Source organism: Hyaena hyaena, unplaced genomic scaffold (assembly GCF_003009895.1).
Source record: "Hyaena hyaena isolate Hyena2069 unplaced genomic scaffold, ASM300989v1 scaffold_136, whole genome shotgun sequence".
In the NCBI taxonomy this organism is placed as follows: domain Eukaryota; kingdom Metazoa; phylum Chordata; class Mammalia; order Carnivora; family Hyaenidae; genus Hyaena; species Hyaena hyaena.
In genome coordinates, this window is record NW_024080768.1 from 2453196 (window position 1) to 2470321 (window position 17126).

Consider the following 17126-nt stretch of genomic DNA (forward strand, 5'->3'; position numbering starts at 1 on the left):
CATGATAATCCTTTTAAGGGGGTGGGGCACATAGGGAATGGTAGACTAGTAATTTTTAGACATTTGAAAAAGATAAATGTAGGGTGCCTGAGTAGCTCAGTTGGTTAAGTGGCCGACTTTGGCTCAGGTCATGATCACAAGGTTCATGGGTTTGAGCCCTACGACAGGCTCTGTGCTGACACCTCGGAGCCTGGAGCCTGCTTCAGATTCTGTGTTTCCCTCTCTCTCTGCCCCTCCCTTGTTCATGCTCTGTCTTTCTGTCTCTCAAAAATAAATAAAAATGTTAAAAAAATTAAAAAAGAAAAAGATTAATAGGAGTTAAAAAATAGACAATAGATTGTTAATTGATTACCATTACTAGGCTGCAACCCAAGAGATGTTGAGAGATATGTTTAAATTTAATAAAAAGTCTGAAAGCTGCTGGAGTCAGCCAAGCAGGTAACATTTACGTTGTTATGTTACACAACAGGCTGGTTGTGGCTTCTGCTTTCTCTGCTCTTGAATTGTTGACAAGTTAGCTGAGGCTAACAGGGGTCATCTGCCATAATGGAATCTTAGAAAACAACAAAACACATCATTTATGGTTAGTTGTTGGGCTATTTAGATTGCTTTGGGATTTCTAAAAGGGACTAGGTCATGAGTAAAAGTGGCATTGCTCCTTGCTTTAGCTAAGCATACTAAATTCCCCAACCATCTCTTATGAAAGAAAACCCTCTTCTATACCTTCTGAGAACTGGATTTGGGGAAGCAAAAGCTGAAAAGACTGAGCCAAATGTTCTATCTTTGACTTAATGTCTCAAAAACCAGTTATATGGAGGAAAAGAAGGAAGCTTAGCAGCCATCACTAAATTGTGTGCTGCTGACTACAACAGCCTTAGGAGTTCAGAGAAAGGAACAATCAGTACTCCTGGGAGGGAATCAGTCAACGCATCATAGAGAGTTAGGATATCCATCTTACAACACTTCTCTTCTGATTGCCTGAATGGCCTAATTTTCAGGATGTTCAGAGATTATGATATTTTGCTGCTCTGGAGGCCCACTGTGTAAACAGGTGAAACAAACAACAGTATCACCCACAAGATGAGAGATAAGAATCCAGCAAGGGGAACTGATACAGATTCTCTTAAGAAAGTAACTTGCTCCTTGGTAGTGCCTGGGTAGCTCAGTCCATTAAGCATCCAACTCTTCACTTCAGGTCATGATCTGATGGTTCAGGAGTTCCAGTTCTGTATCAGGCTCTGTGCTGACAGCATGGAATCTGCTTGGAATTCTGTCTCCCTCTCTTGGTGCCCCTCCCCTGCTTGCCCTCTCTCTTAAAAAGAAATAAAAATAAACTTTAAATTAAAAAAAAAAAAAAGTAACTTGCTCCTTGAACCGCATTTGTACCATTGGCATCCACTAGCGAAACTTTTAATAACAGCCACAGTTGGCCAGAAGCAGATATTTCAGAGATGGCAATGGCAGAGTTAAAACTGACAAAAATCACAAATGCTTAAAGTCCCCACAAAAATATACTGTGATTATTTAAAATGAACGATGTTTTCAGTCACCAAACAAGAAAACAAAACAAAAACCCACACAATTCAAAGCTCCAAATGAACAGCCTATTGTGGCTGTGAAACTTGGTTTTGTATAGACATCACTACCCCCAAGTATTTCCATCTCAAAAATCCCATAGACTTGTCAGAACATTTACAAGAAAAGCCAAAATGCCTGGAAGGCTGAGCTTTAATTAAACATTAAAAACCTCTGCTAATAAAGTATTTAGGCATTTAACTCCAAAGTGATATGAGGTGCATCAGAAAGACGAGAACAGTTTCTTCTTTTCTAGTCCTGGAAATCAAATTACATTTTTTAATATTTGTAATTCTGTTCAACTCCAAACACCAGTGCATATTCAGTGCATTCAACCCCCAAAACACTTTATCATTTCATTAATTTTTACAGCTCCAGGTATCACAGCGGTGTTTTAAGAAGAGCACACTATTGAAATAAAGTAGAATAGCAATTCAGAGGTTTATAAAGCGCTTGCTCCTCATGTTAATATTGCTACATCATTGTAAATTTGAGAATAAAATGAACTTATTTACTATTAAAAGGGAATTTATGGCATGTCTAGTCACTACAGTCATGTACCCATATGAAACTATAAAGAGATGATGCCACAAATTCCACACCAGCTGTTGCTCTCTAGAACACTCAGGGGAGTGAAGGGTGCTATGGTCTCAGTCTGAAGATTTACTCAGTTATCTACACGGATAAGGTCAGCATACAAACAGCATTAACATATATGTGCCTATCTTGTACAGAATTTGTAGGTTTCTACAGAATATGCCTCCTATGTTACAGATGGGGTTTTATAATTCAGGAAGAGACAAGATGATACCCTTGCCTGGAATCTGAGAGGCAAGTCAGAAGGAGCTTATATTAAGAGAGAGGGATTCGACCTGAAGAGAATGATGGACTTTCATAGACATGGACATCTGGGTAGATTTCATGGCCACCTTCACAGCCTGATTTGAGAAGAGTGTGAAAGGTCTGGATGTCCCAGAACATGTTTGTAGTCATGTCCCTCTTTCATGCTGAAATGTCATGGAATCCTTTTAAAATGCAGCTGCCTTGGGCTGAGAGGAGTTTATCAACCTCACTGCTAGTAACTTAAGTTCTGAAGGTTAGAGGGTACAGGCAACAGGGTAATTTGATCAGGGAAGAATGGCTCAGGAGACGGTGGCACCTGGAAGACAGCAAGACAACACTGGGTGAGCAGAAGGAAGTAAGAAGCACTCTTACGCTCCGGTTTTTAATGACCTCTCTAAAGTATCTGGGACTTTTGATTATTCTATAGGTTTTAAGTTTTAGCATCATATAACGGTCAGGATCTTGGGCTATGGATTTCAGCAGCTCAGGGTTTACCTCCTGACTCTTGTTCTTCCCTGCTGAGCAGGGTACTTTACCTCTGTAAGCCTCATTTTTCTCAACTATAAAATACAACTATAACAATAATAACAAAGTGGTGATAAGGTTGAAATGAAACACGACTAGAGTATTTAACTCAACTTTGTTGAACATCTAATTCTCGATTTTGGCTCAGGTCATGATCCCAAGGCTGTGGGATGGAGCACCAAGTCGAGCTCCAGACTGAGCGTGGAGCCTGCTTAGGATTCATATTCTCTCTCTCTCTCGCTCTTGCTCTCTCTCTCCCCTCTCTCTCTCTCTCTATCCCCTCCCCCCTCTCTCCCTCTCTGCCCTGTGCTCTCTCTAGTAAAAATTTAGTGCTCGCTTCTGCAACACATATACTAAAATTGGAACAATACAGAGAAGATCAGCATGGCCCCTGTGCAAGGATGACACAAAAATTATCTAATAAAAATTTAAAAAACAAAAACAAAATAAGTTCTTATTGTGAATATTACTATGTAGGAAGTAACAGAGGCAGTGATAGAAAATAAAGGGCGGGCTACTTTACATATGATCATTCATATCATTTATCCTTTAATTATGCATAATTTTTATAAAGTTGTGATCTCCATTTGCATCTTTCTCACTATTTATATCACAAGTATTTTCCAGATTCTCTATATACTTGTAATTATTTTCTTTAATAATTGAGTAAGATTCCTCAATGTTTTTGTTTCATTATTTGATAAGTCAATTCCCTGTTGTCATTCATTTAAAGGAGTTTCCAGTGTTTGCTATTACCAAAAACAAAGTAGCATACATCTTTAGGAATCTGGCTTTTGACCTGTCAGAAGTAGACTTTCTGGGTCAGGGAAACTGTTCCAGCACTTGCTTACATGTGGCCATAATGCTTGCCAAAAAGCCCCCAGCAACAAATGAATTGCTAATTCTCCAATGTTACTAGCATTAAATCCTGCACTTTGACACCGTTTCTCCTTGCCTTCTCAGCCATAACCACATCATCTGAACACCTTTCCAACCTTCATTTCACAAATCAGTTACATTCTACCAAGGTAAATCAGCACTGCTTAAAAAGTCACTTTACTGGCCACCTAGGTGGCTCAATTGGTTAAGCGTCCAACTTCTGCTCAGGTTATGATTTTAGTTTATGAGTTTGAGCCCCTCACTGGGCTCTCTGCTGTCAGTACAGAGCCCACGTCAGATCTTCTGTCCCTATCTCTCTCTGCCCCTCCCTACTTGCACTTTCTCCCTTTCAAAAATAAACAAACATTTTTTAAAAAGTCACTTAGTGTTTCCTCAGTAAGACTGAATTCTTTCAGGACAGAAGCCTTCACTACACCTAGCACATAGCTTGGGACACAGATACTCAATTCTAATTTTAATTTATCAAATCCTACAGGTTTCCTCCATTCTGAACAAAGCAGCACACTATTCAACTTGTAATAACCTCGTCATATCTAGGAGGGTCCTGTGTTCTAGGATTTGAAATTGGGAACATTTTCAAATTTCGAAAAGGGTGCCATCCTTTTTTTGCAGGTTATTATCAAATCAGCATTGAGTAGTTAATACTAAATGAAACTTATACAAAATCTTTCCACATGATGCTAGGCAGCAATTTTTTCCCCACCCCACCACACTTTGTATCCTGGCCTAGGCTTATAACCTATAGGAACACAAATCTGCATTCCTAGGGCTCCTCAGGGATACAGAACAGCACTTTTGTCTGTGTTCTTAGGCACATATACCACTTGCTAATGCTGTTTGCATGCCTCTGCCCAAATTAAAGTGATCAGTCTGCCCTGTTGACTTTAATGGAGGTAATCACCAGTTCACATTCATGAACAAATTGATGTGCTTGCTTCATAGCTGAATCATCAGCATAAATCTATACCTCTCATATATAAAAACCTCAGTGGCTTAAAATAATGCAATAAAATATCACCTAATGCCTCCTTGATGCCTGTTCATCAATAATGTGTGGCTATGTGAAAAGGATAGGAGAGATTTAGAATATGTTATCTTAAATCATGCAGTGAATATAATGCCATTTTAATTACTGAAGGCCTCCTGGGATTATGTTTTCTCCATCCTTTCATTGAGGAAATGAATTATTCTTCTTCACTATTATTTGGTTTCTCAGAGTCCCATGTAATAAATGTAATCTTAACTGATTTCCAGTGAATAGACCATGTTGACCTTCATACATGGGAGATGAATCTCCTGCTGCATATCAGGGAGCCCAGAGCTCCAGGATCTATCTCTGGCAGTGGAAAAGCCTTCCTGAACCATCTGGTGCTTGACTTCTGGTAGAAGCCAAGGAATTTTTGCAAAAGAAGATCTAGATGAATAAATGAGTGCATCTACTCGGTATAGCTTGGTCATACATTTTAAGATGGCAAGTGGTAGTGGGCAACCAAGGCCATAACCACAGTTCAGAAGAAATCTAACTATCCAAGCCAATACTGAATCTGTGACTTCAGCCCTCTTTGCACAAAATTCTAACTTGATAAGAGAGAAGTCCCTACCTCTAACTTATGCCTCAGGGTTTTGGGGGGGGGGGGGCGGAGAGGAGGCAGTGGTCAAGGTGCCTTCATCAGTTAAATTGTTAGTAACTGACCAAGGTTTAATTCCTGATCCACATGTCCCTGACAACTTCCCATTCACACCAGCTAATAGGAATAGATTGCTCTTGTAAAGGTCTTCAGGCTTACTGCCTGTACCACTAGTGACTACTTACCACATACTATTGTCTGATTCATTACTTGTGATATGTACAAATGGATGGATAATTACATACATGCAGAATTAGATATGCAGACATACAGATATCATTCATCTTCAATTAAATTTTAACCTCCTTGAGAACGGTTGTGTTTTATTCATCTTTATGGTCCCTACAGCCCCCTGTACAAGATTTTTCATACAGCAGGTATAAATGCAGTTCCAAGAGCCTCCCTATCCTGGATGTATTCCTACCTTCTGCCTCACCTGTACCTACCTCAAATAAGTCCTACTTCATCTTTTATCACAGTTTACCCAGGAAAAGGATGCTAATTGATTAATCAAAGTAACTATCCACTAAGGTAAAATTATTTTCTCCTCCTAGAGAAAAATATTCTCTAATATATTCCTCCTCCTATAACACCTTAACCCAATTAAGATGTTCAGGTCCTTAAGAATTTTGAGGAAAAACTGTACCTTGTAGAAACTTCAGGGCCCCTGTGCAAGATGTTGGAGAAATATGTTAGGACAAGAACCTTTCTTTAAGCTCTGTAATATTTACCTAAAATTTCTTTAGTCTTTCTTTTCTATGACCACCTGTTTTGGTAAATCAAGTAGTATTGGAGCACATCCTTACCCATTCACTTATTTATGCTCTCCAACTACTTTTTCACTCGAAGGGCAGAGTTGAGTAGTTACAACAGAGTCCACACACCTACAAGCCATGATTTCCTATCTAGCCCTTTTACAGAAGAAGATTGCAAACTCCTGATTTATATGAAAACTTGGGGAGAATCAACCAGTTAATTTTGTCATACCTGCCAAATATGCCAAAGCATCTGCATAACAAGAAATGGGAAAGGCACTATATTTATGACACCAGTGCAATTAAGAAAATCAAATAGATCAGGAAGGGGATCACATTATAAGCCTACAAAACCACATGCCCCTCCCAGGTCTACTTAACAATGAGTTTTGGGACAAAATGAAGAAAATAAAAGAGGTTGGTGGGAGACAGGAGAGCTGAGGGTGGGACAGTAGTGGGACACCAGAAAGGAACTCAAGATGTTGTATACTGCCCCTAAGCATTTACACAAGAGGTTTGCTGGTGAACAGAGTCAAGAGAAGCAAGTAGGAGTCAATAGTGCCATGCGGCTTATCTCACAGCATAGCCTCTTCAATCACCCCTTCCTGAAACAGAAGGCTCACTCTCCACTCGCTGGGCTTCTTTGAATTAGCCAAGATGGTTATTTTGCATCCATCTTGGATACCCACTTTGTCTTTCATTAGACACCACTCTATCTACCCACTGGGCTTCAGCAGTCTTCACAGTGATCTCAAGACAAAGACCTAGAATATAGCTAACAGAAGGTACTGGGTCCCCCAATAGCTCTTTGGCAGAAGCCTGCGCCTGGTCACTGCAATGGGAATTGTTTTCAGGAAGATATCTGAGAACCTGTCTTATTACAGCTTTAGAGGGCTCAAAGTAGACTATAGCAATGGGCGTATGGGAGATAAATACACTCCAGCACGGAGCCACACAAGGGAGGAAACTGAAGAAATGATGTTCAAGCAAGCTCCCACCCTTAATAGCCATATTCCAAGCCCTCAGGCACCTATACATTCTTTCATTTCATTGCCTCCTGGAACCTTTCCAGGCTTGGTCTTTCAAAGCTGCTTGCTCCATCTCACTTGCACTCGATGGCCAGCTTTTCTTTTCTTCATTTCACATCTCTTATTTCATTCTTTTCCCCATTCTTTCCTTAAGTTTCAGTTCTCCCCTTGGTCTGACTCCAAACTTGTGTTAGTACAGAACACAGCTCTCCTTTTCAGGGCTTGCCCCTAGGGGAAAGCCCACCCAGTGTCATGCCCAGACTAGGTGGTAGTCCAGGTCCCTCAGGTACCAGGGAGAGGACAGAGCTGTCAGGCTCTGATACAATGTCAGCAAAGCCATCCACATGTAGCAGCACTCATACTCTCCAATACCCTGTCACATGTGTTCATTCTCATCCCAGTTCTGCTCTCTTTACCTTTCTTCATACTCTTGTTCTTACTACATGTTCTCCTTTGCTTAATGCCTATGAGTGCTTTTACCTAGCTATCTAACATCATTAACCAGGGGGCACCCTCTCACCTTCATCGTTACCTATAAATTTTAGAGCTCTTTCTTGCAAGACACACACACAGCCAGCCAAAGTCTTCTGATTCCATTGATAACTGATGCTTTTATAAATCTCTATAAATCACTCCCAAGCTAGAAACTCCCTTGTTGAGTGCTCCACACCACCTTAAGCCTGCAAATGCACCAGTGCCTTGCTCAGCTCTGAAATCTGACACACTTCCATGCTGCTCAAAGATCAGGGCAGAGCTGGGGTGCCTGGATGGCTCAGTCGGTTGAGGGACCAACTTCAGCTCAGGTCATTACCTCAGTTCATGGGTTTGAGCCCCACGTTGCACTCTGTGCTGACAGCTCAGAGCCTGGAGCCTGCTTCAGATTCTGTATCTCCCTCTCTCTCTGACCCTCCCCTGCTCATGCTGTCTCTCTCTCTCTCAGAAAAAAAAAAAAAAAAAAAAAAAGATCAGGGCAGAGCTGTGCCAGATAGTAAGCATCAGAGTTATTTAAGTACACCTAGGAGCCATATCAGAATAGGCTCTGTCACATGGAACTCATGTTCTTCTAAGGTGACCTTCAAGCAGCCACTTCCACCTTGCTGGGAAACAGATGTGGCCATCATACTCCAGAGCCATGGACAGTTTTGGACCCCAGATATATCCTGGTTTCATCACCTGGCCCTCAAGAGACCATGGCCAGGTCTAGATGGAAGGAACAGCTGTGCATGCAAAAGCTCATGTCAACTCCCAGTCATGATTATGTTCATAACCAATGCTCATAGGAATAGGCTGAACCCCACAATGTCCTTCAAATGTGCCTTGGCTTGGCAACTTCCTACAACAGAACCATTTTTCTGTCACTCTCAGTGGGTCATTTTTTTCCGTCCTAGCTGAATCAGTTGTCTGAGTGAATGGCCAGTCAGCCTGACCTTTCAATCTGCTGTGTGAAATAAAGCTAAAGACGGTGTTCTGACTAATAGTTTCAGAGAGAAGCAAGTAATGGGGAAATTCTATACATCTTGCTTATGTTTAGCTTTGTGCTTTCCAGGCTAGCTGTTTAACTGTGGCCTTTTGCCTGAAACGAGCACTGCATTTTTTCCCCCATGGGATCCAGGTATAGCAAGCACACTTGTTGTGGGAACACCAATAATATTGTGTGTTCACAAAGAGGAAGGGAGAGAAAGAGAGCTATAAAGATGTTTGAGGGTCTTCATCAACATAAATGCTCTTACCTAAGAAAGCTGTAATTATAATTATTATTTTAACATTTCCCGAAGCCTACATAAATTTCTAACTTTCAAGGGCTGCATACCCATGATTGCATGACAGAATATTATGCAGACACAGATGTTTATTTTTTAGCTGGCATTATTTACTGATGGAATAGCAGTAACAAACTAGGTCCATAAGCCAAATATAACTAGTGACTTGTTTCTATAGGATCTTCAAGATAAGAATGGTTTTTACATTTACAAAGGGTAGTTAAAACACATATATACACACACACACCTCAACACTGAATAATTGGACTAAAAATTAGGAAGAGAACTTGACATTTTCCAAAGAAGACATACAGATGGCCAACAGACACATTAAAAGACATTCAACATCACTAATCATCAGGGAAATGAAAAGAAAAACAGTGAGATGCCACCTTACACCAGTCAGAATGGCTAGTATCAAGAAGACAAGAAAGGAGTTTGGGTGGGGATGTAGAAAAAAGGCAACCCTCATGCACTGTTGGTGGGAATGTAAACTGGTGCAGCCACTTTGGAAAACAGTAAGGAGTTTCCTCAAAAAATTAACAATAGAAATACCATATGATTCAGTTATTCCACCACTGTGTATTTACCCAAAGAAAATGAAAATACTAATTCAAAACTTTGTTTGCACCCTATGTTTGTTACAACTTTATAATAGCCAAATATGCAAGCAACCTAAAGGTGCATCCATAGATGAATGGACAAAGATGTTATACACACACACACACACACACACACACACACAATGAAATGTTACTCAGTCATAACAAAGAATGATATCTTTCCATTTATGACATGGACAGACCTGGAGGGTATTATGCTAAGTGCAATAAGTCAGCCAGAGAAATATAAATCCTGTATGATTTCATGTGTAGGGGGTGGAATCTAAAAAACAAATGAACAGATAGACACTTAAATACAGAAAACTGGTGGTTGCCAAAGGAGGGAGGTAAAATAGATACAGGAGATTAAGAGGTACAAACTTCCAGTTATAAAATAAGTGATGGAGTTGAAAAGTACAGTATAGGAAATATAGCCCGTAATATTGTAGTAACATTGTATGTTGACAGATGGTGACTATACTTGTCATGGTGAGCACTGAGTAATGTGCAGAATTGTTGAATCACTATGTTGTACACCTGAAACTAAGATAACATTGTGTGTCAAATGTACTTCAATAAAAGACACACAGAAACATATGCAAGACCCTATGTGACCCATAAAGCCTAAAATATTTAGCACTTTGAATAAAAGTCTGCTAACCCCTGGAGTATGGTACAGTTATAAATATGAAGAAGTTTCTGGTGTCTGCCTGCTTATAGACCAGGAAGTGAGTTGTTCCAAGTGCTTCAGTACTAGATGTCCTTGGCTCTGTTCAATTAAGCTCTCTATGCTTATACTATACCAGGAAGGAGCTTGGGAAAATGTTCTTCAAAGGCAACGATCTTTTTATTCCTCATCCCTTTATATTTATTTACCTAAACCCTATTACATCATTCATCACTTCACCAGATATAGCTTCTCTAAAGATCCAGTATATCCTCAGGGACTAAAAGCTGCTAAGTTTAAGAATGTTGCAAAGAATATGTCCAAGAATTTTAAGAAAATTCACAAAGAATCAGTGCAAAAATCATGTTGGAGGCAATATCTCTAGAATATGGGCAAAAATCCCAGAAGGTCCACTTTGAAGAGAACAGCATTCTTTTGGATAAATATGTTGTATATGGAGGGTGTACTTTTATGTACCAGGATATTTAAGATTCATAAGAATGCCATTCATTGGCATGGAGTCTGGCTCGCAGTTTCAGAGTGACAGAATATGGGGTAGAGCTTTGCTACTTAAAGCGTTGTCCCCAGGATAGTAGGAGAGCCATTCCCGGGGGTAGTTAGAAAACCAGAATTTTGAGCCCACACCCAGGCACATTGTAGTTCAAAAAGTACACGCATAACGCAACCAGAATCAGATGTGAAACCAGATAGTTCTTCCAGGTGGGCAAGTAAGTGAAGTTGGCATGTTCTCCTCTATTAATTAGATAGGATGCCTAACTTTCATCATAAGGATAGAGGTTACCAAGGTGTCAAATAGTGTTCCACAAAAAGTTAACTCCTTTTTTATGATTAAGAAAGCTACTACAAGGCAGTAAATACTAAAGTATTGTAGGGAAAGCAACTTGATAAAAGATGTTTGACACAACAGTTGAGTCTCTGTTCTTTTTAGCAAGTGATTTGACACTGGCTATAGGAAGTAAATGACCAATTCATACAAGAATATATGATGTAGGACTCAAAGAATTTTAGAAATCTTCTAACCCAATGGTTCTAGCCTTCGATGCACATTAGAATCATCTAGAGTTTAAGAAATTCCAATGCCCAGGCCTTACTACAGAGATTTTGGAGTGGGGCTTACAGAAGAGATTTTTATGTTTTAATCCCATAGAAGATTCAAGTTGTACAGCTAAGGGTATTAATTACAGATTTACCCAAACAAGCTTTTATTCTCCTTCTCATGTGACCCATCTCCATCACTTTTATCAAAAATAAAATTTATTCTAAAGGTCTTAGAATACTTTCCCTTGGTCATGCAGTTAATTTGTTATAAAACAGAGACCACAATTTAGGTCTCTCAATTTCTGTCATTTTTAACTTTGGATGCACACTGAAAACTCCCAAGAAGCATTAACAAAAAATTTGGTATCTAGAATCTACTCTCACAGATTCTGATGTACTGGTTCTTGGATGTGGACTAAACATTCCACCAGAGGAGATTTTGATTTGAGAAGTCTGCAAAGGGCCTGACAATTCCTGCTTCTAAAAGATTCCTCAGGTGGTGCCCAAGATAAGGCAAATTTCAGATAAAGCAGATATAACCCAGGGCTCGTATCAGCATCACCTGAGATCTTATTAGAAATGCAAATTTTCAATGACCCCCACCCCCAGATCTGCTAAATCAGAAACTAAGAGTGGGGCCCAGCCTTGCCCAGTCTTCCAATCTGTAGCCAGCAGGAATTTCCCCCACACTGTACCTGTTTTGCTTTCTGGGGAAAAACACACACATATCATATAATAGAATGTAATATATATGTATTATATATATTCAAATCATCACTTTTTTATCTATAGAAGCCAGCCATTTGAGAGTTTTTTTTTTTTTTTAAACACTTAATTAGAGAGGCCTAACTGCTATCATTATTCATGAATATTCTGGGTGGAAGTGAAACCCTGTGATTTAACACTCAAAGCACTTCCCTGGGTCTTCAGGGTGGTGAAGTCAACTGGGTCATTGCTCAGGTTTTTTTCCACTGAAATGCAGATGTGCACACACACAATGACCACCTTTTATTACCCACTGCGTACCTCCCTCAATGTTATAAAAGTGACAAGAAGAGTCTAAGAGTCCATGTAGTTCTTTAACTCCAGGATTCTTTTCACTTTAAATTTTTTTATGTTTTTTAAATTTATTTCTGAGAGAGAGAGAGACAGCATGAGCAGGGGAGGGTCAAAGAGAGAGGGAGATACAGAACCTGAAACAGTTTCAAGGCTCTGAGCTAGCTTTTAGCACAGAGATCGACGCAGGGCTCGAACCCATGAACTGCAAGATCATGACCTGAGCTGAAGTCGGATGCTTAACCAACTGAGCCACCCGTGCACCCCTATCTCCAGGATTCTTAAAGGAGTTTACATTCAAGGATTTTTGGATACTTGTACACGGCTTAAGACTCTTTCAGAATTACTTTCTCATTCACTGCCCACAACTGAAATAAGAAGAGTTGGAATATGCATTAATCTTGAACTTTCTTAGGAAGCTTCATTTATATTTTCTCTTTAGATAAAATGCTGAGAGGTAGATACTATTATTATCATTCCTGTATTATACAGGAGCAAATAGAGGCAAAGTGGTTCAGTAGCTTCTCAAGGTCATACAACAATAAACAACAAACTATAAACAGAAAGGTCAGACTTACTTCAAGGCATATTCTCCAAACTCCTATGTGATGTTTATTTACTACTCACCATAAGCCTAAAAAACAGGCTATAATTTATTTCATTATACAGATGACAACCACAAACTTAGATAGGGTAAGTAGCTTGCCTGGATTATACAACCAACAAGTGTAGAGCCAGGATTTGAACCTAGAGTCTGTTTCCAGGCCCCATATGTATATATTATATATACACACATAATATATTAATAATAGATATAGCACTATGGCACCTCCTGTAATTCTGCCAGTGGGGAAGGTAGTCATGGTCTTTATTGATAGTGAAGAGCCAATGAGGCAGCCTCCCATCTTTAACTTAAAGTCAGTTTCTTAAGAGGAATTTAAGAAGAGCTGACATGGGAAGGGAGATAAATGCCCCCCTAGAGTAAGACCTTTAGTAGAAAATATGCTTTCCGAGGAACAGGCTACAATAGGAGAGAGAACACAAAGCACAAAGGAGGCAATTGGATATTGACAGTGGAGAGCATATTGGAGAAGAGAGATTGCAAAGTCAGTCTTGGTTGCTACAGGTCTTTTTTTTTCCCCCTCTTTCCTGAGGCCAGTCTTGCCCCTGAGGTTTACCCAGACACAAGGGCTGTCATATTCAGATTGTCCTAACTTGACCAGGTTATTATTTTCCTCCTTACCTCACAAACATGAATGCAGCTCATTCAGATTGGAAAAGGCATTGACCAATCCAGTCCCCAGACAAAGTCTTTGGGGACCTGTCTTACTGTCTTCTACCTCTCTGACAAGGACACTTCTGTGGGTAAACTGAGCCCATCCTGCCAAGACAGGAGGAGAGGATTCCCATGTGGAGTTTCCAAAGTAAAATTCAGCCTAACAGCAAGTCTTTGTCTAGCTTCCTGCCTCCTGACTCTCTAAGTAAAAAGAAACAAAATAGCAAAAGTTGCCCTAAAAGAAAATCCAGCTGTGTAATTCTGTCCCAGGTCAACCAGGGATCACCAGAAAAGACGTTAGTAAAAGAACACTGCTTGGCTTTGGCTCGATTTATTCACTCATTCAACTCAATGAATCACTATGGTAGACTCTATGAAGTCCAGCAAAAGAAAAGCAACAGCATCTCTGCCTTCACAGAACCTCCAAGGTCATTGGGTGAGCCAGGGGAGAAAGCAAATGCAGTGAAATCTGACATGTGCTGCAGTAGAAGTCCGTGTCAGCTGGAGCGCAAGAGAGGAGAGGGCTTGTAGGGGCAGGGTTTTCCAGGGGTGGCTTCAATAATACAAGTCCAAAGTCAGGCATATGGAAGATCTTCAGGTGGAGGAGAAGGTAAGGTCAAGACTAGACAATGGGAACATAGCAAGGGCATTACAGGGAGAAAAAAATAATATGAGCCAGGTTCAAAAAGCCTAGGGTGTTCAGAAATTGGGAGCAGGCCATTAAAACCGAGTGTATAGAAAAGGACAGCAAGTAATAGAAATGGGGATAGAAGTCAGCATTAGAGATGGTTGAACTTTCACTTTCCATGTTGGCAATGGTGAGAGCTTTAAGCAGGTAAGTGATGACTGGACAGATGTTTTGGGAAAACCACCTGGGCACCTGTTTGGATGATAAACTGGAAGAGAAGGGGACAGAGCAGGGTCGGGCCTATGGAGTCAGATTCTTATGGAAAGAAACATGCACCTATGTACACAAGATTCAGGAGAACAAGGTGCTTGGAGGCCAATGCACAAGACACAGTTTTCAAAAGGTACCTCTTCTGAACCCATTTTACAGATGAGGACATTTTGACTCAAAGTAGATCTCCCATTATCACCCAGTTGTTGAGATTGAGCGCCAGGGCTAATCCATGTTCTGTCTCCCAAACCTGTGTTTGTCTCACTACGCTGCACCCCTTCTCCACACGCTGGTCCCTTATGGTTCCCCCTCCTCCTGAAGGCTGTCAATCCCCACCTGCAGCTACTTTTAGCTAAGACAATATAGGCAGGGATTGGCAACTCCTAAGGGCCAAGATCAAAATACCCTATCCTATACTTTTGCTTACCTCCCTCTCTCTCTACCTAGCCAGAGGTTCAAGCCCACATAATCCGCAAAGTCTTCTCTGACCTACTCCATGTGGGCAACTATGAGCTTCCTAGGACTCTGAAATCCTACCATATTATGCAAAAAATATTGTCCCAGGCCTGATTATTTTAAAAATATTCTCCGTGAAGAGCTTGCCTTCCCAATTAGGTCATCTGCTTCTCAAAGGCAGGGACTGTGCCATCCCCTCCCCCCTCATTAATCTCAGCATGAAATTTGTTGAGACTATAATAGATACAACCCTCCTGCATGGAAGTTTCTGGCTTTAGGTCTCTGTGTCACTGGCTCCTCCTGACAGTGGAGGGGAACGCACTTTGGAGCCTGGCTCGCCCCTTTACACTCTCACAACCGGAATAGAAAAAGCCCGGCTGTGGCATAAATACTGTCATTTAAGTTTAATTTCAGCAGTAGGAATTGACACAGCTTATCTTCCATGCTCCATCTTCTACCTTATAACTTTCTCTTCACACAGGTCTGCCATTATCACCAAATCACTGACATTTTCCTCCTTTTGCTTCCCTTTCCCACGCTCCAGTCATTCACACTGAGTTTCTTCTCTCCATTTACAGCTCAGATTTATACATCCTTTTTGATTCTGTTAAAAGTTGCTTGTCTCCACTCACTGGGACCAACCTAATATTTACTCAGCCTTTGTCACGTTTACACCTCAGCTTTCATTTCTACTCCCCAATTTCTTTCAATTTTGCTCTCCTATTCAGCCTGCTTGAGATGTTCAAGATTGCTATAAATTTTTTTTTCATTAAAAAGCTCTTCCTGCTACTGCACAGGTATGGTATCTAGATGATTCTCAATGCTCTTAGATGATCTTGTTCACTCCCATGACCTTCACTATTTTCACCTTTGAGTTAAAAATACCCAAATCAACATCCCGATCTCTGAATTCCTCCTTAGACTTTTGATGCCATTTTCTGAGTTGGTCAGATTGCTCCAAAAAGTTAGCCCACACTCACCTCAAATGTATGATTCCACCAAAAATTATGCTCCCCTCCCATTTTCTCCTGCTTAGTTTCAGTAACAACACAGGCCCAGTCTCTTAATTACACAGAATAGAAAACTCGGACTTTTATTCAGTTTAAACACCAATGCTGTCACCTTTCAGTGCAAACTGTCTGCAGTCAGCTTCCTTCCTAATCCTTGTGCCACTGCCCTAGTTCAAATCTTGACCAACTCCCACTCTGATTTCTGGGATAAAAATGCAACCTATATCCTCTAGTATCTGAAGCTCTCCAAGCCGACCCCAACCTAGATCTCCAGCTTCATCCCTGACTACATCCAATCACAGCTCAACCCTCTTGCCACAAGAAAATACAGCCTTTGTTAAGACCTGCCTGTTTAGCGCTCTGTTTCAAGGATGCTCGCAAAATAGCAGAGGCTCATATTAACAACCAATCACCCTGATTGGAACTATTTCTGCAACTGAGGGAAGCCCCACAAAAAGTATCTCTGGATTTGGACTTCAGAGATGATCTCCATTCAGAATCAGAGAATGGATGATTCACTTGACAGCAACACAGGACCCAGGTTCCAGCTCTGCCTTGCAGAGAACTTCCAGAAAGACCAGCAGATAACACAACTTAGGAATGTAATTGTCACGGCAAACAATCAAGTCGTGGGGCATATATTTTTAAAGTAACTTTACTTTCTGGTCTGTCTCTCTTCATTTAATTTATTGCCTAGGGCCAGTTCTTCCCTCTCCATGACTTTTCTAGCTATTCTGAAGTAATACAGTCACAGTTCGGTTATTCAGTATGTTACTTTCCTACAGCTGCTGTAACAAATTACCACAAAATTAGTGGCTTCAAACAGTACGAATTTATAATATTTCTGAAGGTCAGAAATCTGCAGTGGGTCTCACTGGGCTCAAATCAAGCAATCAGCAAAACTGTGTTCTTTTCCGGAGATTCCAAGGGAGAATCCACTTCCTTACCTTCTCTATCCTCTAGAGGCTGAACGCTTCCGACTGGCTCATGTTTCCTTTCCATCTTCAAAACCAGCAGCATCCAGTGAAGTCACCATCGCACTGACTCTGACTCTCTTGCCTCCCTCTTTCACTGGTAAGGATGCTTGT

The 17126-nt window shown here is 40.6% G+C and overlaps 1 protein-coding gene and 1 non-coding gene across 4 annotated transcripts in view; one reads left to right on the forward strand and one right to left on the reverse strand.

Moving 5' to 3' along the window:
- The window catches only part of CTNNA2 (catenin alpha 2), a 964097-nt gene that overhangs the window by 114831 nt on the left and 832140 nt on the right, over positions 1-17126 (reverse strand). The gene's annotated exons all lie outside the window — the stretch shown is intronic.
- Positions 3273-3375, forward strand: LOC120235707. Its single transcript, XR_005529486.1, has one exon. It is a non-coding gene; the product is annotated as a U6 spliceosomal RNA (small nuclear RNA).